Below are 26,710 nucleotides of genomic sequence, written 5' to 3'. Positions count from 1 at the left end.
AAATTTGGTTGCTCTAGCTTTTGTAGTCTCTGAGATCAAGGCGCTAATGTTTTACTCTAAGCAAAGCCGCCTATGCTACGTGTGTGTTAGAGAGAGACAGGGCGAGAAAAAATGAAATTGTTTTCTTGATGCTGGCTATAATTTAATACGATCCAATTCAGATTACGCAGTCTTAAAGATATGGTCATTCTCTACAATTCTACGTTTTTGGTTTTCTCATATCTTTAAAATGGTGGATGCCACAGATTTTCGTCCTTTGTGGGGGCGGAAGTGGGCGGGGCGAAGTTTTGAAATCTTTTTGTAGCAGTGACATATCACAGAAGTCTGGGTCCAAAACATCGTTGCTCTAGCTCTTATAGTCTTTGAGCACTAGGCGCTGAAGGGGACGGACAGACGGACGGACGGACAGACGGACAGACAGACAGGGCTCAATCGACTCGGCTATTGATGCTGATCAAGAATATATATACTTTATGGGTTCGGAAACGATTCCTTCTGGACGTTACACACATCCACTTTTACCACAAATCTATTATACCCCAATACTCATTTTGAGTATCGGGTATACAAATTGAAATTGTATAACACAATAACCTACAAAGAAGACAATTTAGAAAATCTCAGAGAGAAAATGGTATTTATCATCGAAGAAGACCATGCCAATATAGATTTACAGTTACCGTTCAGAACGGATATAAAAGGAGAGATTAACACTGAACATGATAGACCGGTATATGGCAAGCAGTATCCATACGCTTATTCGGTTAACGATTTCGTTAATAACGAAATAAGTAAAATGATAGATGAAGGTATAATCAGACCTAGTAAAAGCCCATATAATTCACCGGTAATAGTAGTACCAAAGAAGGGAGTAAATGAGGACGGAACTCCTAAACATAGATTAGTAATAGACTTCAAGAAACTTAATGAAAACACCATACCGGATAGATACCCTATGCAAGATCCTTCAGTAATCCTTGCCAATTTAGGTAAGGCAAAGTATTTCTCGGCCATTGATTTAGAGTCAGGTTTCTATCAGATTTTAATGAGGGAATCAGATATTGAAAAAACATCTTTTTCCATAAATAACGGTAAATATGAATTTCTAAGAATGCCTATGGGATTGACGAACGCTCCCAGAATTTTCCAAAGGGCAATGGACTATATACTTAGAGAACAACTTGGGAAAACTTGTCACGTCTATATGGACGATATAACAATATTTTCAAAAACTATAGAACAACATTATAAAGATCTTATTCATATAATACAGATTTTGCAAAATGCTAATATGAAAATTTCCCTAGAGAAGTCTAAATTCTTTCAATTGGAAACCAAATTTCTGGGATACATTGTTTCCCATAATATCATTAAAACAGATCCAGACAAAATCTCCACAATACAAAACTATCCAATTCCTAAAAATATCAGAGAGCTACGTAGCTTCTTAGGACTAACAGGGTATTACAGAAAATTTGTCCGAAATTATTCCACAATTGCCAAACCATTAACAAAATATCTGAGTGGAGTAAATGGGAAAGTTTCACGAAGGGCATCCAAGAAAACATTAATGCAGCTGGATGAACCAGCAATTGGAGCATTTAATAATTTAAAGGACAGTTTAATAGCACATATTGATTAGTACAACCAGATTACAATAAAAAATTCACATTAACCACAGATGCATCGGACATAGCAATAGGTGCAGTTTTGTCACAAGATGGGAATCCCATAACATTTATTTCTAAAACTTTAAGTAAAACCGAGCAATTATATGCTACTAATAAAAAGGAATTATTAGCTATTGTATGGGCATTAAAAAATTTGCGAAATTATTTATACGGAGTGAGTGGAATTAAAATACATACAGATCACTAACCTTTGTCCTTTGCAATGTCGCAAAAAAATCCAAATGTTGAAATGAAACGTTGGTATTACTTCACAGAAAGTTTCACACCAAAAATCATTTATAAACCAGGCTCAACTAACGTAGTAGCGGACGCTTTATCTCGGATTCAAATAAATCATATGACAGATAGTGATATCGACCAGACAGAATCAGAATCAAACATAAATACTCAGCATTCAGCAGAGAGTAGTTTTGAAAACGTCATTCAAGAGACTAGCAAGCCTTTAAACCAATTTAAACAGCAGCTACTATTATCGCAAGGGAGATTCACAGTTCATGAGTTAGTAAGAGTTTAAGAAAATACCCGACATATTATTGAATTTGATACGGTTGACAATCTGCTAATCATTTTAAAAGAGTTTATTCAGCCTCACTTAACCACAGGAATACACTGCACTTTAGAAGATTTATACCTTATCCAAAAAAAAGCTAAAGGAAAACTTCATAAATAAATTTCTTTTCACGAGAAAGTTCCTCCAAGATGTAGTAAATTCAGAAGATAAAGCTATAATTATAGAAGAAACACATTGCAGAGCCCATAGAGGACTAGACGAAAATTACAAACAAATAACTAAGTTGTATTATTGGCCAAACCTACACAAAAAATTAAAAGAATATATGTAGTAGTTTAAGTTGCTTGATGGCAACGAGTAACATTTATTTGATAAGTATGTTGGACTTAAAATTATAACAGCTCCAAGTTTTACAAGTATGTTTGTGAATAATTATATGCGTGTACGTCTGATGCGTGGCTGAACTGACAACTGACTATCTCTCTCTCTTGCTATCGGCTCTCTCAGAGCCGATTACTGCTCTATCCCGACGACACGACGAAAACACGACCGCTTCGTGTCTCTCTCTTTCCTTCGTTTCCTACATTCGGCTGTCCTGACGGACCATTCGCCTCGGATGGGTCTAGCCAAGGTTTCATATATTCTGAAACTGTAGAGGTCTTATAGGGACCCTCAGTATCCCCAATCTTCTCGACTTCGTACCTTCCATGATTCTTTACCCTAACCACCTTATACGGCCCTAGATACTTTCCTTTTAGCTTTAATCCAGTACCATACTGAGTACGCTTGATAGCTACTAGCTCATTAACCTCATACTGTCTATCTAGTTTCCTTTTTAAGTCAAAACTCTTCTTGTTTTCCTGCTGTAACCGTGCAATGTTTTCAACTACTTCCTTTCTAATTTTTTCGCGGTCCTTGTTCAACTCTTCGATAAGTGATTCTTCCAATATTTCTTTTATTTTTGGATCCATTCCTATACGCATGTCTAGCCCAGTCAATATCTTGAAAGGTGTTACCTTGGTACTTCGCGGCTCAACACTGTTGATCATTTGCTGTACTTTTCCTAGATGCTTATACCAACTACCGGAATTACCCTGACACAATTTCGACAACATAGGCACCACTATCTTGTGCATCCTTTCGACTTGACCATTCCCACGTGGAACGCCTGTGGCAATCATTAAATGCTGTATTTTCTCTCTCTCACAATATTCACGAAACAAATTGGACATAAACGCTGCACCCCTATCCGTCACTATTCTGTTCGGATTACCAAAACTAGTCCCCTGAATTTCCAAACACTTAACGACCTCTTCAACACCTGTACTACGTGTAGAATATAACCAAACAAACTTAGAAAATCCATCAACGACAACCAGTATATAATTGTACTGTTTTTTAGTCATTTCCATTGGTCCAACGTGATCAATGTGATACGTTTGTAACGGCCTATCACCCTTGTCTATTGGTTGCAAATAACCCTCACGTTTTCCTGTCTTTTCATTGACAATGATACACTCGACACAACTATTTATTACGCGCCATACTTTGTCTTTTAACTTCGGAATATAATACGACTTTTCAATGATATCTTGTCTTTTTAACTGAAAAATGTCCTTGCTTATGTGCTATTGATATAATCTCATTTTCCAACTGAGCTGGTACTACGATGAGCTCCTTATCCGGATCCTTAAACAAAATCTGATTCTGAATATAATAATCCTCATATTCCTTGTCCTCCACAATACTTTTAACAGCCTTAACCCAATCGTCGGTTAGCTGAGCTTCTTTCAAACGATGAGCTATACTTTCGGTCACCATAAAACAAGATACACGACTCAACGCGTCAACGTGCCTCATCTTCGTTCCTGAGCGATGTTCTATAACATAATTAAAATCTTGTAGGTACATGGCCCAACGTGCTACTCTCAAAGGAACGTCTTTCTTTTTGATCGTCATTGTAAATGCATTACAATCTGTGACAATTTTCAACTTTATACCCAAAACGTATACACGCCATTTAGCTAAAGCTTCGATAATTGCCAGAACCTCAAGGTCATAAGCAGGATATTTCTCTTCACATGGCTTAGTACTACGGCTCATATATTGAACTGGATGGAATTGGCTGTCTTCCAAACTCTTTTGCAGTAACACGGCTCCATACCCCCATTTTGATGCATCAGTATGGATTTCTGTCTCCAACTTCGGGTTGTACATTTCTAAAACAGGTCTACTAATCAATGCTACCTTTAGTTGTTCAAACGCAACCTGATGTATCTCCTTAAATTCAAATTTAACATCCTTCCGCAGCAGATCTGTCAATGGTTTTGCAATAACAGCATAACCCTCAATAAACTTTCGGAAATAAGAAGTCAATCCTATGAAACGCTGCACTGTTTTTTTATCAACTGGCACTGGGAACTTTTCGACTGCCCTCGTCTTCTCATCACTTGGTCTTATCGTGTTCTTTTCTATTATATACCCCAGAAAATTAACCTTTTGTCGTAACAGCTGACACTTTCTCCAATTTATACGTAGCCCATTCATTTCCGCTATCTTCAGTACTTTTCTCAACTTTAACAAACCCTCTTCTATATCTTGACTACAAATAATAACGTCATCCATATAGACTGCTGCTTCATTATTCTTTACCAAATCTCTCAACACAGCCATTATAAATCTGGTAAACACCGCTGGAGAATTTGAAATTCCAAATGGTACATATAAAAATTCTAACTGACCATTCTGAGTCACAAAAGACGTATATTTTTGAGACTCGACTTCTACAGGCACATGGAAAAAACCATTCGTTAAATCCAACGTGGTGAAATACTTTGCACCCTGCAGTTTCTCCAACGCTGTATCCATATGTGACATTGGAAAGTTATCGCGAACTATTTTCTCATTCAGCTTTCGGTAATCACAGCATAGTCTCTTGCTACCGTTCTTTTTCGGTACCAACACTACTGGTGATGCATTCTCCGATGTACTTGGCTTTATAATCTTCTGACCCAGCCACTCTTCCACTTGCTTGTCCACGATTTCCTGTTCACACAACGGTAATCGTCTCGGATGCTGGAAAACTGGTATCTCATCCACTAACACAATTTTCATTTTTATCGGCGCATCTACATTTCTCTGAGGTTGGTACTTTCCTACCATACCCCTAACCTCTCTAGCATGTGCTTCACTGAGATGACCAACATCAATTGAAAACTCCTTCTCAACTTCGTCAATACTTGACATGCAAATGCCTTTATATTCATTAAACAATTCCACGCATGAGGACGATGCTACCTGATCAAGTTTCTTATCTTTATCCTCGCCACAAACTCTACGAACAAATCTTGTTCCTGTCTTAGAAACTTGCATGTCCACATGTTCCAGAATAGTCCTTCCTAAAATGGCTTCAAAACCAATATCCTCGTCTGGAATGACATGAAATTCTACCTCCATTTCAATCTCATCGATTTTCACTGGTATCGAAAAGCTACCAAAAGTTACAACTTAACTATCTCCAATACCTGTTAAACATTTCTCCTGGCCGATCAGTTCAAGATTTCCAAATTTCAAAAATACCCTCCTGCGAATTAAACACAAATCTGCTCCAGTATCAATCAAACCTTGGAATACCAAATTCGCGTACTTAATATCCTTTAATTCCAAACCTGATGGAGTGAAAATACCTGACGGCTTATTGACGACTTCCTTATCTCGAATAATGTTCGTATTCGATCTCTTTTCTTGTCTGGTTTCGACCTTGACATTACAGCTTGCAGCACGGTGTCCTGGTTGGCCACATTTGAAACAACAAAAATCATTTTTGGGACAATCTTTCCTCAAATGCGATTTGTCTCCACACTTAAAACATTTCCTAAAATTCTCTGCCATCGACCCTTTCACCGAACTCTCACTTTTATTACTCAGCGGCCAATTCTTACTCATCGGCTTGGATCCGCCTCTAGCTTTCTGGTAAACATCGATCTGAAATTTAAGCTCCTTTAAGTTTCTAGCTTGGTACAGCATTGCCTTACTTGCCCTAGCGTCTGGTATACCATCCACAAAATATTCGATTAAACTCTCATCATCTAGTTTAATTGGCTTGGCTATCTCCATTAACGCATACAAAAACTCATGCAACGACTCTCCTTTTTTCTGCTGGCGCTTTTGCAACATTCTATGTACTTCTACGGACGACAGTTTAACACTAAACTCATCCAACAGAGCTGCCTTCAACGAATTCCAGTTACGAATATCACGCAAAACTACGAACGAAAGATTTTGCTGCACCAACTAACAACTGCTTGGCATAAATGAATAATTGTAATTGACTCCATTGAACAGTAGCTGCGCATTCTTCTAATTCCTCTATCCATTGATTGATGTCGGGGTTATTAGAACCAGAAAATTGTGACACACTACCTTCCACGTCTTTTAGCGTAAACCAAGATTTATACTCTGCCTGTCGCGTACCTGGTTGAACTGCTACGGTATCATCCACTGCTGTTACTACGGACTCATTCTCTGACTCTTCTTCATCCTCAACTGGAAAGCCGTGATGTATTAATAGTCTATCTTGCAAATCGCTCTTTCGTCCCGTCGTCTGCAACGCAAGCTCTCTTAACTTCTCTCGCAAATCTGCGACTCTCAGTGTCATTATCTCTTCAACTTGCATCGTGACGATTTAAATACAAAATAATTGATATTAGCTTATATCTAAGAAAATGTAATTAAATCAACTTAAACAACCTTATTACTGCTGGCCTGTTAACAATTTTCCAGTTAACATCGACTCCGAAAACGCCTTTAAAGTCGTCACTGTTAACGATCGCTTCTCTCTCTCTGTTAACGCTCACCTTACTATGGGTTTACCCTTGTTAACTCTCGCTTCTGCGCAGAACTTTCCAGACTCCAAATTTGACGCACACACACCACCACATCCAGATCTCGCTTGCCTGTCGATGTCGCTGTTGCCGTCCTCTCTTTGTTGCCTTGCCTTGCTCTCGCTGTTCGCCGTTAACTCGTTGTCGCTTCCCGAATCGTCGCTGCTTCTGCTGTTACAAAATGGTCGTCTCCTTGCTGCTTGTCTCTTCTTGTAGTTGTAGTCTCCGTCCGACGCAGTGCAACACAACAACAATCAATGTTCTTTGATTCTTGCTGTTTGCTGCCGTCGTTTTGTCGCTTCTGCTTCCTTTGGAACGAACGCACTCAGATTGTCGTCTCTGTGCCGCTTGTCTCCTTGTAGCTCTAGCCTCTCAGACGCAATGCACAACAACAACAACGAAGGTTTTGATTCTTGCTGTGTTTGCTGCCGTCTGCCGTCGTTTTGTCGCTTCTGCTCTCTTTGGAACGAACGCGCTCAGATTGTCGTCTCTGTGCCGCTTGTCTCCTTGTAGCTGTAGCCTCTCAGACGCAATGCACAACAACAACAACGAAGGTTTTGATTCTTGCTGTGTTTGCTGCCGTCTGCCGTCGTTTTGTCGCTTCTGCTCTCTTTGGAACGAACGCGCTCAGATTGTCGTCTGACAGTCTCCTTGTAGCTCTAGCCTCGTGTTCGCCAAAATTTCCAAATACACGCACAAATCTCACTTGCAAATGTTGTTGTCTTGGGCTTATTTTCGGACGAGCCCCCAATTTGTAGTAGTTTAAGTTGCTTGATGGCAACGAGTAACATTTATTTGATAAGTATGTTGGACTTAAAATTATAACAGCTCCAAGTTTTACAAGTATGTTTGTGAATAATTATATGCGTGTACGTCTGATGCGTGGCTGAACTGACAACTGACTATCTCTCTCTCTTGCTATCGGCTCTCTCAGAGCCGATTACTGCTCTATCCCGACGACACGACGAAAACACGACCGCTTCGTGTCTCTTTCTTTCCTTCGTTTCCTACATATATAACAAATTTTGAGATCTGTAACAAAAACAAATATCACAGACACCCTGTAAAAATTCCAATTGGGGAAGCTCCCATTCCAGAAAAAGAAGGAGATCAATTACACTTAGACATATACTATGCCCAAAACCTAACATTCATAACTTGTATAGATTCTTATTCCAAATACTTGGTGGTCAAGGAAATCCAAAGTAAATTAAACATTGAAAATAAGGTAATGGAAATTTTGAAACACTTTCCGTTAGCAACATCATTAATGACTGACAACGAACCAAGCTTTACTTCAGCACAATTTAGATCATTCATACACAGAAGTAACTTAAATATTTATTATGCTGATCCCAGACACAGCACCTCAAATGGTCAGGTAGAAAGGGTACATTCCACACTAACAGAAATAGCGCGGTGCATCAAGGATGAACTAAATCTAACAGATTATTCGGAAATAATAATAAGGGCGGCACTGAAATATAACCTGACGATACATTCAACGACCAATCAAATGCCATATGACATATTGTATAACAAAATAGAGCACAAAAATAATCCAATATTACTTAAGGAAGCTCAGACCAAAATGCTTAAGCTACATAACAAAGATAGAAGAGAAAAAGAATATAAAATAGAAGAAGTAGATTGAAGAATCGAATACGTATACGTGTTATATACATACCTCGTGCAAGCGTTTAACTAGTGTAATTGCAGGCGGTTCTGGGAATGAAACCGCATGTTACTGGATGTTACTGTTAGCAGTCAACCAGCGGCGTATGGCGATTGCGATTGCGGATAGCGGCCGTAAGCTGATACCCAGTGAGATGTTCTATGTGTGGTGTGTGTTCTGTGTCGTGTTGTTTGACGGAGGAGAAGCAAAAGCAACGCCAGCGGTCAAGGCATTGGTCGTGTAATTGCCCCAGCACTGGGGCCGAGAACTAGCACACTTCGCGCCAAGATTCAATTGAATCGCGTGCCAATTTTACTTAAGTCCGGTACATTTTGCTATCCGCCTGGCGATGCGATACGATATATAACAGCTCAATCTATGCCACTACTTATGCATCCGATTGATGGTCGTATCGTATAAAGTACGCATCCAGATATCAAATATGTACCTTAAAAAGGTACCTTAAGGTTAAGGAGGGCCAGTGAGAGATTCCTGATCAATTACACACTTCCTGGCTTGTGTGACTGGTTGAAGCTCACATAATTGCCTGGACTGGTGTGGACTGGACTTCCATTTCCTATAAATTACTTTCTGTTTCTCACTCAGCTCTTGTTCTCCTGTTCTGTGACATTGACACTGGCAATGGCATGGTCGTGTGCTCAAGTATTTTTCGCAAATTAAAAATTCCACTTCCAGATCTGAGAGCATGCATACCAGTCGTAGTATGTATATCGTCAGATGAACAGCATCCGGCTAAGCCCAACGCAAATGGTCTAGCTGTAGGTGTAGGTGTAGGCAGACGCAGACGCAGACGCAGGCACAGACTCAGATGCGACACTTTTTTTTGTCAGATATAGATCTTAGATGGGAGTGTTTAAGTCATTTGCACTAGGTATGTATATAACACGTATACGTATTCCATTCTTTTTGACAATTAGTTATTTTATTATGTAGGTACATATTTATATAAATATTTGGGATGAGGTTGGTTTGATTTGATTTGTTACTGCCACTAATTAAATCAACAAAAATCATTTATTTCCATTTTTATTCGCACTCGTTGAGCTGTTCGGCTCGGTTGAAAGACCCACACAAAATTTAAACAAATGAATTTTTAATTTTAATTTTTGAACTCTTGCCTGATTATATAAAAGAATAACTGCCTAGTCTTGGCAGGCAGGCAGGAAATTTTGTAGTTAGTGACATTTATGAATGTGTTCTGTTTGCGGTTTCATTCCCAGAACCGCCTGCAATTACACTAGTTAAACGCTTGCCTCACGCGAGCCCCGGCTTTCCACCGCCATATCCACTCCACTCAACTCCGTTCCATCCAATCAAAATCTAAATATTATAGGGAAATTACCGCGTTACGGGAACGACGCGCGCCCGAATCCGTTCGCCTCCGCTCAGGAACTAAAACTGAACTCAACGGACAAAAAACGTACGCGAATTTCTTGCCGCTTTCCTTGCCAGCTTTAATACGAAATACAACAACACCAACAACAACTAAACAAACGAGGTGGAACGTTGTGAGTTGCTGCGGACACCGCAACTCTACTGTTATACCCGATACTAAGTCAGTATGCCTCTCCTGCGGCAGACGCCGCTAATATTGAACCACACGACAAAGAGTGCGTGCGAGAGAGACAGAAAATCAGTCTGAGCGTGACGTCGGGCGCTGCGTAGCCACTGCAAATTGATTTGTTCCTATTGGCTTTAAAAATGATTTGATCTGATCCAGATTCAGCAATCTGATAGATATGGTCATTATCTATGATTCTGCGTTTAGTTTTCTCGAATCTGCAATATTGTGGATGCAACAGATTTTCGTCCTTTGTGGGGGCGGAAGGGGGTGGGGCGAAATTCTGAGATATACGTTTTATAGTGAGATCTAACAGAAGTGCGGATACCAAATTTGGTTACTCTAGCTTTAATAGTCTCTGAGATTTGTGGATGCCCTAGATTTTCGTCCTTTGCGCGAGCGGAAGGGGGTGTGGCGAAATTTGGACACGAAACGGTCAAGGTCCGATATCACAGGAGTGTGGATACCAAATTTGGTTGCTCTGGTTCTGAGATCCTTGAACTCATATTTTGCAATTGGCAAAGCCGACCATGAAACCTGTGTGTTAGAGAGAGACAGAGCGAGAAAGAATGAAATTGTTTTCTTGATTCTGGCTATAATAATTATACGATCTGGTTCAGATTTTGCACTCTAGAAGATATAGTCATCTTCTACGATTCTTTTTAGTTTTCTCGTATCGTCGAAATTGTGGATGCCACAGATTTTCGCCCTTTGTGGGGGCGGAAGTGGGCGGGGCAAAGTTTTGAAATATTCTTGTAGCAGTGACATATCACAGATGTCTGTATCCAAAACATCGTTGCTCTAGCTCTTATAGTCTTTGAGCACTAGGCGCTGAAGGGGACGGACAGACGGACGGACGGACAGACGGACAGACAGACAGGGCTCAATCGACTCGGCTATTGATGCTGATCAAGAATATATATACTTTATGGGTTCGGAAACGATTCCTTCTGGACGTAACACACATCCACTTTTACCACAAATCTAATATACCCCAATACTCATTTTGAGTATCGGGTATAAAAACAATGTTTCGCCAAACCCGGCTTCCAATAAACAATCTCACACCCGGCTTTCTGCAGATCCTGCTCTTTGGGCATTTTACAGTTCTCTCTTTGGATGACGAAATCCAATACTCGGGATGGCGAAATCAATTGAGATGTTTATAGAAAAACTATTCCCGAAAGGGATCGACGATGCAAAGATCAAAAAGTTCAAGTCAGTCTTGATCCAGAAGCGACACCGAAAAGTCGAGCTAAAAACTAAGATCGCGCAAACCCTTTGTCCGGAATCCTTCATGACCCTCAACTTGTCGCTGTAGTCGACCCACTTGGATATCCGGAAGAGCGGCTGTGTCGCAGGATCGGTATTCTCGTCCCCGAGATTGCCTGGCAGCAGGCACGGCTGTGGGCACGAGATGAATACAAAGTACAAACCTTCTTGTTGATCAGATGGGTGAGCTGCTGGTGCAAGCTCTCAATGTCGCTGCGGTAGTCCTCGTTGTGGCGGCACAGCTGGAATGAAGCAGTGATGGTGTCGTGCAGGTTGGCCTCCACCCTAACGCCGTTCATCTGCATCAGCGGCTAGCGATGAGTGGGGTCCCCGATGGTGTCGTTGAGGGCAATGCGCGGAGCCATGGCCAGGCAAGAGCTTGGCAAGGACGTTGGCACCCTCGAGCCCTTCAGGAAGTCGTAGTTCAGCAACTGGCCAATGGCTGGCCGGCAGCTGGGGTCCGGCTGGAGCATGGAGATCACCATATCCGCAGCGGGCTTTCGCCAGTAGGTGGGCACACGGTACTCGCACTTCTTGATCCTTGAGTAAGTGTCCTTCAGCGATTTGGTCTCGAACGGGGGTTGGCCCACCAACAGAGTGTACATGACGCAGCCAATGGACCATATGTCCACCTCGAACGAGTGCCCCTTCTTGTTGAGAATCGCTGGGGCAACGTAGTTGGGGGTGCCGCACAGAGTCTTCTTGCGTTCGCCCTCGTATTCGATGCGTGTGGCCAGGCCAAAGTCGTCAATCTTCACGTGCAGCATATCGTTCAGGAACAGGTTTCCCAGCTTCAAGTCGCGATGGATGATGCACTTGTCGTGCAGATACTTGACGCCTTGGACGATCTGGTAAATGTAGTAGCGGCACTCGTACTCCGTGATGCTTCTGCGGCGCTTGTGCAGCTCCATCAGCGACTGACGGGCAAAAGAGGCGGGTTGTCATCCCTTATGCTATGCTGGATTCTCGGCGTACTTACCCGCTTCTTGCACAGCTCCAGGACAATGTATATGTTCTGGATATCCTCGAAATAGCTGTGGAACTTCACTATGTTCGGATGATTGAGACTACGGTGAATGGCGATCTCCTGAACCATCTTCTCCTTCTGGTGGTTGTTGATAATCAGCTTCTTTGATACGATTTTGCCGGCAAAAACATCGTCGGTCTCCACATCGATGATTTCGTAGCACTTGGCAAAGTTGCCCCTTCCAAAGAACCGCAAACGCTTGTACTTCCGGTGTAGCTTCGAGTCGTAGAGACTATCCGGTATATCTGTGTTTTTATCCTCCGGTTTTTCGGACATTTTGCCTTGGCGTTCACGCGAACACACGAAAAAAGTCGAAAAAAATGCGTTCCCGACGAAACCGATTAAGAGATCAATGCCAATGCTCACAGTTCACAAGTTCACGAAAAATAGTTACAAAAACGCTCCGAAAACCGTTCGAGTTGTGGCAATTGAAACGACACTGGACGACTAGCCTCCTCTGACGACACACAACAAAATAATCATAACAAAAGCCAACTCGATGGGGGGAGTCTGCCCCAGAGGGTGGGTACGGGTAATATTTTTGTCAATAGCCTCCGCCAACAATTGAATAGAAATGGTAAAGAGAGAGAGAGAGAGAGAGCAGAACAGCAGAGCCCATAAATAAGCAAATAAAACGTAATAACTAAGTGAAAATGTGGAAAATGTGTTGTTTGGTTCCGTGGCGGGGGAGGGGGGGTCGGTCTCCCCCACTTTAATGCCCCCCTGGAGTGCAGCAAGAACTAAATGGAAATGTTCAAGTAGATCCCTGTGAATGGGCCAAAGGATAATGAAACGTTCTAGAAAACATCAAAAGTGGCTTAGAATGTGGTGACCAAAGAAGGGGGAAACTGTTGAGATGGTCTAAGGATGAATTATGAAGCAGAAGTTACGGAAATTACGAAGAAATGGTTAGTTTTTGGATGATCTTTGAGCATATTGGGGAATGCTGTTAAAGATTCTGATTCCAAAGAAAGATGAGAAAGATTCTATCAAAGGCTGTGTATTCTTCGGACCGAAAAGTAAGTCTCGCCAAAGACTGTGTATTTTGCTATTGGATGCTGTGGACCGACTTCGCTGCCCAAGGCATTGACGAGCCGAGACGAAGCTGTGTAGGCATCGTGGCCGCCGTTTGATGGTGGACTTCTAAGGCCCCTCATGGCGATTAAATCACTCCACAGATTTTCGCCCTTTGTGGGGGCGGAAGTGGGCGGGGCGAAGTTTTGAAATATTTTTGTAGCAGTGACATATCACAGAAGTCTGGATCCAAAACATCGTTGCTCTAGCTCTTATAGTCTTTGAGCACTAGGCGCTAAAGGGGACGGACAGACGGACGGACGGACAGACGGACAGACGGACGGACGGACAGACGGACAGACGGACAGACGGACGGACGGACAGACGGACAGACGGACAGACAGACATGGCTCAATCGACTCGGCTATTGATGCTGATCAAGAATATATATACTTTATGGGGTCGGAAACGATTCCTTCTGGACGTTACACACATCCACTTTTACCACAAATCTAATATACCCCAATACTCGTTTTGAGTATCGGGTATAGCGAGGGGGAACGTTGTGAGTTGCTGCGGACACCGCAACTCTACAGTTATACCCGATACTTAGTCAGTATGGCTCTCCTCCGGCAGACGCCGCTAATATTGAACGACACGACAAAGAGTGCGTGCGAGAGAGACAGAAAATCAGTCTGAGCGTGACGTCGGGCGCTGCGTAGCCACTGCAAATTGATTTGTTCCTATTGGCTATAAAAATAATCTGATCTGATCCAGATCAGATGGTCATTATATGGTCATTATCTATGATTCTGCGTTTTTAGTTTTCTCGAATGTGCAATATTGTGGATGCAACAGATTTTCGTCCTTTGTGTGGGCGGAAGGGGTGGGGCGAAATTTTGAGATACACGTTTTATATATATATCTAACAGAAGTGCGGATACCAAATTTGGTTACTCTAGCCTTAATAGTCTCTGAGATTTGTGGATGCCCCAGATTTTCGTCCTTTGCGGGGGCGGAAGGGGGTGTGGCGAAATTTTGAAACAAACTCGTCTCGGTCCGATATCCTAGGAGTGTGGATACCAAATTTGGTTGCTCTAGCTTTGGTAGTCTCTGAGATCTAGGCGCTAATGTTTTACTCTAAGCAAAGCCGGCCATGCTACGTGTGAGTTAGAGAGAGACAGGGCGAGAAAAAATGAAATTGTTTTCTTGATGCTGGCTATCTTAAAGATATGCTCATTCTCTACAATTCTACGTTTTTGGTTTTCTCATATCTTTAAAATTGTGGATGCCACAGATTTTCGTCCTTTGTGGAGGCGGAAGTGGGCGGGGCGAAGTTTTGAAATATTTTTGTAGCAGTGACATATCACAGAAGTCTGGATCCAAAACATCGTTGCTCTAGCTCTTATAGTCTTTGAGCACTAGGCGCTGAAGGGGACGGTCAGACGGACGGACGGACAGACGGACAGACGGACAGACAGTAAGGGCCCAATCGACTCGGCTATTGATGCTGATCAAGAATATATATACTTTATGGGGTCGGAAACGATTCCTTCTGGACGTTACACACATCCACTTTTACCACAAATCTAATATACCCCAATACTCATTTTGAGTATCGGGTATAAAAAAATTATCAATTTATAAGAAAGTTGCTACAGTAAATGGGTTTTCGATAATTAAATATTTCCATAATATAACTATTTTTAACACAAAAGAAGTGTTTTACAAAATAGATGGAATGGAGGCGGATTTACTATTAAGATTTAACCTATTAAAGAAAATCGGAGCTGTTATTGATACAGGAAAGGGGACTTTAAGTTATAAAGATAATGAAGAGAAACTTATATGTATATGATGAGGTTCTTTCTTTAAACAAATTAACCTTTATAGAAGGAAAAACCATCCTTCCATTGAAGGAATATATAATAAAACGAGGGGGAACGTTGTGAGTTGCTGCGGAGACCGCAACTCTACAGTTATACCCGATACTAAGTCAGTATGGCTCTCCTCCGGCAGACGCCACTAATATTAAACGACACGACAAAGAGTGCGTGCGAGAGAGACAGAAAATCAGTCTGAGCGTGACGGCGGGGGCTGCGTAGCCAGTGCAAATTGATTTGTTCCCTTTGGCTATAAAAATGATCTGATCTGATCCAGATTCAGCAATCTGATATATATGATCATTATCTATGATTCTGCGTTTTTAGTTGTCTCGTATCCTCAATATTGTGGATGCAACAGATTTTCGTCCTTTGTGGGGGCGGAAGGGGATAGGGCGAAATTTTGAGATATACGTTTTATAGTAAGATCTAACAGGAGTGCGGATACCAAATTTGGTTACTCTAGCCTTAATAGTCTCTGAGATTTTTGAATATCCCCAGATTTTCGTCCTTTGCGGGGGCGGAAGGGGGTGTGGCGAAATTTTGAAACAAACTCGTCTCGGTCCGATATATTAGAAGTGTGGATACCAAATTTGGTTGCTCTAGCTTTTATAGTCTCTGAGATCTAGGCGCTAATGTTTTACTCTAAGCAAAGCCGGCCATGCTACGTGTGTGTTAGAGAGAGACAGGGCGAGAAAAAATGAAATTGTTTTCTTGATTCTGGCTATAATAATTATACGATCTGGTTCAGATTTTGCACTCAAGAAGATATAGTTATCTTCTACGATTCTGCGTTCTTAGTTTTCTCGTGTCGTCGAAATTGTGGATGCCACAGATTTTCGCCCTTTGTGGGGGCGGAAGCGGGCGGGGCGAAGTTTTGCAATATTTTTGTAGCAGTGACATATCACAGAAGCCTGGATCCAAAACATCGTTGCTCTAGCTCTTATAGTCTTTGAGCACTAGGCGCTGAAGGGGACGGACAGACGGACGGACGGACAGACGGACAGACGGACGGACGGACAGACGGACAGACGGACAGACGGACGGACGGACAGACGGACAGACGGACAGACAGACATGGCTCAATCGACTCGGCTATTGATGCTGATCAAGAATATATATACTTTATGGGGTCGGAAACGATTCCTTCTGGACGTTACACACATCCACTTTTACCACAAATCTAATATACCCCAATACTCATTTTGAGTATCGGGTATAACGAGGGGGAACGTTGTGAGTTGCTGCGGACACCGCAACTCTACAGTTATACCCGATACTTAGTCAGTATGGCTCTCCTCCGGCAGACGCCGCTAATATTGAACGACACGACAAAGAGTGCGTGCGAGAGAGACAGAAAATCAGTCTGAGCGTGACGTCGGGCGCTGCGTAGCCACTGCAAATTGATTTGTTACTATTGGCTATAAAAATAATCTGATCTGATCCAGATCAGATGGTCATTATATGGTCATTATCTATGATTCTGCGTTTTTAGTTTTCTCGAATGTGCAATATTGTGGATGCAACAGATTTTCGTCCTTTGTGTGGGCGGAAGGGGGTGGGGCGAAATTTTGAGATACACGTTTTATATATAGATCTAACAGAAGTGCGGATACCAAATTTGGTTTCTCTAGCCTTAATAGTCTCTGAGATTTGTGGATGCCCCAGATTTTCGCCCTTTGTGGGGGCGGAAGTGGGCGGGGCAAAGTTTTGAAATATTCTTGTAGCAGTGACATATCACAGAAGTCTGGATCCAAAACATCGTTGCTCTCGCTCTTATAGTCTTTGAGCACTAGGCGCTGAAGGGGACGAACAGACGGACAGACGGACGGACAGATGGACAGACGGACGGACGGACATACGGACAGACGGACAGACAGACATGGCCCAATCGACTCGGCTATTGATGCTGATCAAGAATATATATACTTTATGGGGTCGGAAACGATTCCTTTTGGACGTTACACACATCCACTTTTACCACAAATCTAATATACCCCAATACTCATTTTGAGTATCGGGTATAAAAATATTTTGAAGAAGAAAAAGAAATGAAAAGTGATTCAGTAAAGGTAGAAGGAAGTTTATATAGCTTGGGATCAAAAAATCCTGAGCACGCCGACGAAGAATTATCCGTCAATAGTTTGGGGTTCAAATATCCTGAACCCGCCGTCGTTGAATTATCCGACATCCAAAGTTTTAATAGTTTGGGATTCAAATATCCTGAACACGCCGTCGTTGAATTATCCGACAATAAACAATTTAAAAGTTTGGGATGCAAAAATCCTGAACGCGCCGTCGTAGAAATATCCGACATACAAAATTATGCAAACTCTGAATTAAAACGAGGGGGAACGTTGTGAGTTGCTGCGGACACCGCAACTCTACGGATATACCCGATACTAAGTCAGTATGGCTCTCCTCCGGCAGACGCCGCTAATATTAAACGACACGACAAAGAGTGCGTGCGAGAGAGACAGAAAATCAGTCTGAGCGTGACGTCGGGCGCTGCGTAGCCACTGCAAATTGATTTGTTCCTATTGGCTATAAAAATGATCTGATCTGATCCAGATTCAGCAATCTGATAGATATGGTCATTATCTATGATTCTGCGTTTTTAGTTTTCTCGAATGTGCAATATTGTGGATGCAACAGATTTTCGTTCTTTGTGGTGGCAAAAGGGGGTGGGGCAAAATTCTGAGATATACGTGTTATAGTGAGATCTAACAGAAGTGCGGATACCAAATTTGGTTACTCTAGCCTTAATAGTCTCTGAGATTTGTGGATGCCCCAGATTTTCGTCCTTGGCGGGGGCGGAAGGGGGTGTGGCGAAATTTTGAAACAAACTCGTCTCGGTCCGATATATTAGGAGTGTGGATACCAAATTTGGTTGCTCTAGCTTTTGTAGTCTCTGAGATCAAGGCGCTAATGTTTTACTCTAAGCAAAGCCGCCTATGCTACGTGTGTGTTAGAGAGAGACAGGGCGAGAAAAAATGAAATTGTTTTCTTGGTGCTGGCTATAATTTAATACGATCCAATTCAGATTACGCAGTCTTAAAGATATGGTCATTCTCTACAATTCTACGTTTTTGGTTTTCTCATATCTTTAAAATGGTGGATGCCACAGATTTTCGTCCTTTGTGGGGGCGGAAGTGGGCGGGGCGAAGTTTTGAAATCTTTTTGTAGCAGTGACATATCACAGAAGTCTGGGTCCAAAACATCGTTGCTCTAGCTCTTATAGTCTTTGAGCACTAGGCGCTGAAGGGGACGGACAGACGGACGGACGGACAGACGGACAGACAGACAGGGCTCAATCGACTCGGCTATTGATGCTGATCAAGAATATACATACTTTATGGGTTCGGAAACGATTCCTTCTGGACGTTACACACATCCACTTTTACCACAAATCTAATATTCCCCAATACTCATTTTGAGTATCGGGTATACAAATTGAAATTGTATAACACAATAACCTACAAAGAAGACAATTTAGAAAATCTCAGAGAGAAAATGGTATTTATCATCGAAGAAGACCATGCCAATATAGATTTACAGTTACCGTTCAGAACGGATATAAAAGGAGAGATTAACACTGAACATGATAGACCGGTATATGGCAAGCAGAATCCATACGCTTATTCGGTTAACGATTTCGTTAATAACGAAATAAGTAAAATGATAGATGAAGGTATAATCAGACCTAGTAAAAGCCCATATAATTCACCGGTAATAGTAGTACCAAAGAAGGGAGTAAATGAGGACGGAACTCCTAAACATAGATTAGTAATAGACTTCAAGAAACTTAATGAAAACACCATACCGGATAGATACCCTATGCAAGATCCTTCAGTAATCCTTGCCAATTTAGGTAAGGCAAAGTATTTCTCGGCCATTGATTTAGAGTCAGGTTTCTATCAGATTTTAATGAGGGAATGAGATATTGAAAAAACATCTTTTTCCATAAATAACGGTAAATATGAATTTCTAAGAATGCCTATGGGATTGACGAACGCTCCCAGAATTTTCCAAAGGGCAATGGACGATATACTTAGAGAACAAGTTGGGAAAACTTGTCACGTCTATATGGACGATATAATAATATTTTCAAAAACTATAGAACAACATTATAAAGATCTTATTCATATAATACAGATTTTGCAAAATGCTAATGTGAAAATTTCCCTAGAGAAGTCTAAATTCTTTCAATTGGAAACCAAATTTCTGGGATACATTGTTTCCCATAATATCATTAAAACAGATCCAGACAAAATCTCCACAATACAAAACTATCCAATTCCTAAAAATATCAGAGAGCTACGTAGCTTCTTAGGACTAACAGGGTATTACAGAAAATTTGTCCGAAATTATTCCACAATTGCCAAACCATTAACAAAATATCTGAGTGGAGTAAATGGGAAAGTTTCACGAAGGGCATCCAAGAAAACATTAATGCAGCTGGATGAACCAGCAATTGGAGCATTTAATAATTTAAAGGACAGTTTAATAGCACATATTGATTAGTACAACCAGATTACAATAAAAAATTCACATTAACCACAGATGCATCGGACATAGCAATAGGTGCAGTTTTGTCACAAGATGGGAATCCCATAACATTTATTTCTAAAACTTTAAGTAAAACCGAGCAATTATATGCTACTAATAAAAAGGAATTATTAGCTATTGTATGGGCATTAAAAAATTTGCGAAATTATTTATACGGAGTGAGTGGAATTAAAATACATACAGATCACTAACCTTTGTCCTTTGCAATGTCGCAAAAAAATCCAAATGTTGAAATGAAACGTTGGTATTACTTCACAGAAAGTTTCACACCAAAAATCATTTATAAACCAGGCTCAACTAACGTAGTAGCGGACGCTTTATCTCGGATTCAAATAAATCATATGACAGATAGTGATATCGACCAGACAGAATCAGAATCAAACATAAATACTCAGCATTCAGCAGAGAGTAGTTTTGAAAACGTCATTCAAGAGACTAGCAAGCCTTTAAACCAATTTAAACAGCAGCTACTATTATCGCAAGGGAGATTCACAGTTCATGAGTTAGTAAGAGTTTATGAAAATACCCGACATATTATTGAATTTGATACGGTTGACAATCTGCTAATCATTTTAAAAGAGTTTATTCAGCCTCACTTAACCACAGGAATACACTGCACTTTAGAAGATTTATACCTTATCCAAAAAAAAGCTAAAGGAAAACTTCATAAATAAATTTCTTTTCACGAGAAAGTTCCTCCAAGATGTAGTAAATTCAGAAGATAAAGCTATAATTATAGAAGAAACACATTGCAGAGCCCATAGAGGACTAGACGAAAATTACAAACAAATAACTAAGTTGTATTATTGGCCAAACCTACACAAAAAATTAAAAGAATATATAACAAATTTTGAGATCTGTAACAAAAACAAATATCACAGACACCCTGTAAAAATTCCAATTGGGGAAGCTCCCATTCCAGAAAAAGGAGATCAATTACACTTAGACATATACTATGCCCAAAACCTAACATTCATAACTTGTATAGATTCTTATTCCAAATACTTGGTGGTCAAGGAAATCCAAAGTAAATTAAACATTGAAAATAAGGTAATGGAAATTTTGAAACACTTTCCGTTAGCAACATCATTAATGACTGACAACGAACCAAGCTTTACTTCAGCACAATTTAGATCATTCATACACAGAAGTAACTTAAATATTTATTATGCTGATCCCAGACACAGCACCTCAAATGGTCAGGTAGAAAGGGTACATTCCACACTAACAGAAATAGCGCGGTGCATCAAGGATGAACTAAATCTAACAGATTATTCGGAAATAATAATAAGGGGGGCACTGAAATATAACCTGACGATACATTCAACGACCAATCAAATGCCATATGACATATTGTATAACAAAATAAAGCACAAAAATAATCCAATATTACTTAAGGAAGCTCAGACCAAAATGCTTAAGCTACATAACAAAGATAGAAGAGAAAAAGAATATAAAATAGAAGAAGTAGATTGAAGAATCGAATACGTATACGTGTTATATACATACCTCGTGCAAGCGTTTAACTAGTGTAATTGCAGGCGGTTCTGGGAATGAAACCGCAACAAAACACATTCATAAATGTCACTGACTACAAAATTTCCTGCCTGCCTGCCAAGACAGAACGATCACTGAACAAAACAAGAGAAGGGTAGGGAAGATCGTAGCTGAGTCCTTGATTCGAGACTTGTGGTCCCGCAGTCTTGCCTCCAGCTCGGTTCGTTCAAAACTCAAACAAACAAAGAATCTCACAGTCGAAGACAGTCGAGCTTTGGTCGCGAAAGTGTGCTCATCCAGATATGTATGCCAATGTCTATGTGTGTATCTACATACCATACGGATACTAATGTGTGTCCGCATCCATGATATGTAGATTCCTCAAGCGAGGGGCTCTGTGTGTGGGCTGGCTGGATGTTACTGTTAGCAGTCAACCAGCGGCGTATGGCGATTGCGATTGCGGATAGCGGCCGTAAGCTGATACCCAGTGAGATGTTCTATGTGTGGTGTGTGTTCTGTGTCGTGTTGTTTGACGGAGGAGAAGCAAAAGCAACGCCAGCGGTCAAGGCATTGGTCGTGTAATTGCCCCAGCACTGGGGCCGAGAACTAGCACACTTCGCGCCAAGATTCAATTGAATCGCGTGCCAATTTTACTTAAGTCCGGTACATTTTGCTATCCGCCTGGCGATGCGATACGATATATAACAGCTCAATCTATGCCACTACTTATGCATCCAATTGATGGTCGTATCGTTTAAAGTACGCATCCAGATATCAAATATGTACCTTAAGGAGGTACCTTATGGTTAAGGAGGGCCAGTGAGAGATGCCTGATCAATTACACACTTCCTGGCTTGTGTGACTGGTTGAAGCTCACATAATTGCCTGGACTGGTGTGGACTGGACTTCCATTTCCTATAAATTACTTTCTGTTTCTCACTCAGCTCTTGTTCTCCTGTTCTGTGACATTAACACTGGCAATGGCATGGTCGTGTGCTCAAGTATTTTTCGCAAATTAAAAATTCCACTTCCAGATCTGAGAGCATGCATACCAGTCGTAGTATGTAGATCGTCAGATGAACAGCATCCGGCTAAGCCCAACGCAAATGGTCTAGCTGTAGGTGTAGGTGTAGGCAGACGCAGACGCAGGCACAGACTCAGATGCGACACTTTTTTTTGTCAGATATAGATCTTAGATGGGAGTGTTTAAGTCATTTGCACTAGGTATGTATATAACACGTATACGTATTCCATTCTTTTTGACAATTAGTTATTTTATTATGTAGGTTCATATTTATATAAATATTTGGGATGATGTTGGTTTGATTTGATTTGTTACTGCCACTAATTAAATCAACAAAAATCATTTATTTCCATTTTTATTCGCACTCGTTGAGTTATTCGGCTCGGTTCAAAGACCCACACAAAATTTAAACAAATGAATTTTTAATTTTAATTTTTGAACTCTTACCCGATACTAAGTCAGTATGGCTCTCCTCCGGCAGACGCCGCTAATATTAAACGACACGTCTGAGCGTGACGTCGGGTGCTGCGTAGCCAGTGCAAATTGATTTGTTCCTTTTGGCTATAAAAATGATCTGATCTGATCCAGATTCAGCAATCTGATATATATGATCATTATCTATGATTCTGCGTTTTTAGTTTTCTCGTATCCTCAATATTGTGGATGCAACAGATTTTCGTCTTTTGTGGGGGCGGAAGGGGGTGGGGCGAAATTTTGAGATCTACGTTTTATAGTGAGATCTAACAGAAGTGCGGATACCAAATTTGGTTACTCTAGCTTTAATAGTCTCTGAGATTTGTGGATGCCCTAGATTTTCGTCCTTTGCGCGAGCGGAAGGGGGTGTGGCGAAATTTGGACACGAAACGGTCAAGGTCCGATATCACAGGAGTGTGGATACCAAATTTGGTTGCTCTGGTTCTGAGATCCTTGAACTCATATTTTGCAATTGGCAAAGCCGACCATGAAACCTGTGTGTTAGAGAGAGACAGAGCGAGAAAGAATGAAATTTTTTTCTTGATTCTGGCTATAATAATTATACGATCTGGTTCAGATTTTGCACTCTAGAAGATATAGTCATCTTCTACGATTCTTTTTAGTTTTCTAGTATCGTCGAAATTGTGGATGCCACAGATTTTCGCCCTTTGTGGGGGCGGAAGTGGGCGGGGGAAAGTTTTGAAATATTCTTGTAGCAGTGACATATCGCAGATGTCTGGATCCAAAACATCGTTGCTCTAGCTCTTATAGTCTTTGAGCACTAGGCGCTGAAGGGGACGGACAGACGGACGGACGGACAGACGGACAGACAGACAGGGTTCAATCGACTCGGCTATTGATGCTGATCAAGAATATATATACTTTATGGGTTCGGAAACGAGTCCTTCTGGACGTAACACACATCCACTTTTACCACAAATCTAATATACCCCAATACTCATTTTGAGTATCGGGTATAAAAACAATGTTTCGCCAAACCCGGCTTCCAATAAACAATCTCACACCCGGCTTTCTGCAGATCCTGCTCTTTGGGCATTTTACAGTTCTCTCTTTGGATGACGAAATCCAATACTCGGGATGGCGAAATCAATTGAGATGTTTATAGAAAAACTATTCCCGAAAGGGATCGACGATGCAAAGATCAAAAAGTTCAAGTCAGTCTTGATCCAGAAGCGACACCGAAAAGTCGAGCTAAAAACTAAGATCGCGCAAACCCTTTGTCCGGAATCCTTCATGACCCTCAACTTGTCGCTGTAGTCGACCCACTTGGATATCCGGAAGAGCGGCTGTGTCGCAGGATCGGTATTCTCGTCCCCGAGATTGCATGGCAGCAGGCACGGCTGTGGGCACGAGATGAATACAAAGTACAAACCTTCTTGTTGATCAGATGGGTGAGCTGCTGGTGCAAGCTCTCAATGTCGCTGCGGTAGTCCTCGTTGTGGCGGCACAGCTGGAATGAAGCAGTGATGGTGTCGTGCAGGTTGGCCTCCACCCTAACGCCGTTCATCTGCATCAGCGGCTAGCGATGAGTGGGGTCCCCGATGGTGTCGTTGAGGGCAATGCGCGGAGCCATGGCCAGGCAAGAGCTTGGCAAGGACGTTGGCACCCTCGAGCCCTTCAGGAAGTCGTAGTTCAGCAACTGGCCAATGGCTGGCCGGCAGCTGGGGTCCGGCTGGAGCATGGAGATCACCATATCCGCAGCGGGCTTTCGCCAGTAGGTGGGCACACGGTACTCGCACTTCTTGATCCTTGAGTAAGTGTCCTTCAGCGATTTGGTCTCGAACGGGGGTTGGCCCACCAACAGAGTGTACATGACGCAGCCAATGGACCATATGTCCACCTCGAACGAGTGCCCCTTCTTGTTGAGAATCGCTGGGGCAACGTAGTTGGGGGTGCCGCACAGAGTCTTCTTGCGTTCGCCCTCGTATTCGATGCGTGTGGCCAGGCCAAAGTCGTCAATCTTCACGTGCAGCATATCGTTCAGGAACAGGTTTCCCAGCTTCAAGTCGCGATGGATGATGCACTTGTCGTGCAGATACTTGACGCCTTGGACGATCTGGTAAATGTAGTAGCGGCACTCGTACTCCGTGATGCTTCTGCGGCGCTTGTGCAGCTCCATCAGCGACTGACGGGCAAAAGAGGCGGGTTGTCATCCCTTATGCTATGCTGGATTCTCGGCGTACTTACCCGCTTCTTGCACAGCTCCAGGACAATGTATATGTTCTGGATATCCTCGAAATAGCTGTGGAACTTCACTATGTTCGGATGATTGAGACTACGGTGAATGGCGATCTCCTGAACCATCTTCTCCTTCTGGTGGTTGTTGATAATCAGCTTCTTTGATACGATTTTGCCGGCAAAAATATCGTCGGTCTCCACATCGATGATTTCGTAGCACTTGGCAAAGTTGCCCCTTCCAAAGAACCGCAAACGCTTGTACGTCCGGTGTAGCTTCGAGTCGTAGAGACTATCCGGTATATCTGTGTTTTTATCCTCCGGTTTTTCGGACATTTTGCCTTGGCGTTCACGCGAACACACGAAAAAAGTCGAAAAAAATGCGTTCCCGACGAAACCGATTAAGAGATCAATGCCAATGCTCACAGTTCACAAGTTCACGAAAAATAGTTACAAAAACGCTCCGAAAACCGTTCGAGTTGTGGCAATTGAAACGACACTGGACGACTAGCCTCCTCTGACGACACACAACAAAATAATCATAACAAAAGCCAACTCGATGGGGGGGAGTCTGCCCCAGAGGGTGGGTACGGGTAATATTTTTGTCAATATCCTCCGCCAACAATTGAATAGAAATGGTAAAGAGAGAGAGAGAGAGAGAGCAGAACAGCAGAGCCCATAAATAAGCAAATAAAACGTAATAACTAAGTGAAAATGTGGAAAATGTGTTGTTTGGTTCCGTGGCGGGGGAGGGGGGGTCGGTCTCCCCCACTTTAATGTCCCCCTGGAGTGCAGCAAGAACTAAATGGAAATGTTCAAGTAGATCCCTGTGAATGGGCCTAAGGGTAATGAAACGTTCTACCAGAAAACATCAAAAGTGGCTTAGAATGTGGTGACCAAAGAAGGGGGAAACTGTTGAGATGGTCTAAGGATGAATTATGAAGCAGAAGTTACGGAAATTACGAAGAAATGGTTAGTTTTTGGATGATCTTTGAGCATATTGGGGAATGCTGTTAAAGATTCTGATTCCAAAGAAAGATGAGAAAGATTCTATCAAAGGCTGTGTATTCTTCGGACCGAAAAGTAAGTCTCGCCAAAGACTGTGTATTTTGCTATTGGATGCTGTGGACCGACTTCGCTGCCCAAGGCATTGACGAGCCGAGACGAAGCTGTGTAGGCATCGTGGCCGCCGTCAGAGGCGAAGGATAGCCCAAAAGAGAATTGAAGCAATCGGTAGCCTTCGTACCTTTGCGCGTCATGCAGTAGCACCCCTCAGTCGGCTTGCATTTCTGCCTGGCTTTGATGGTGGACTTCTAAGGCCCCTCATGGCGATTAAATCACTCCGAATGGTAAGCTCTTTGGGGAATTTCTCTTCCTTCCTTTTTATACCCGATACTCAAAATGAGTATTGG

The 26,710-nt window shown here is 41.9% G+C and overlaps 2 pseudogenes; both read right to left on the bottom strand.

Annotated features, from left to right (window-relative positions):
• Positions 1-9,362: 9,362 nt before the first annotated feature.
• LOC117193900 lies at positions 9,363-13,086 on the bottom strand (annotated as a pseudogene).
• Positions 13,087-13,459: 373 nt separating this feature from the next.
• LOC117193899 lies at positions 13,460-25,839 on the bottom strand (annotated as a pseudogene).
• Positions 25,840-26,710: the final 871 nt, after the last annotated feature.

Source organism: Drosophila miranda (genome assembly GCF_003369915.1).
Source record: "Drosophila miranda strain MSH22 chromosome Y unlocalized genomic scaffold, D.miranda_PacBio2.1 Contig_Y2_pilon, whole genome shotgun sequence".
Taxonomy (NCBI): Eukaryota; Metazoa; Arthropoda; class Insecta; order Diptera; family Drosophilidae; genus Drosophila; species Drosophila miranda.
This window is presented reverse-complemented; position numbering and strand designations above follow the sequence as displayed.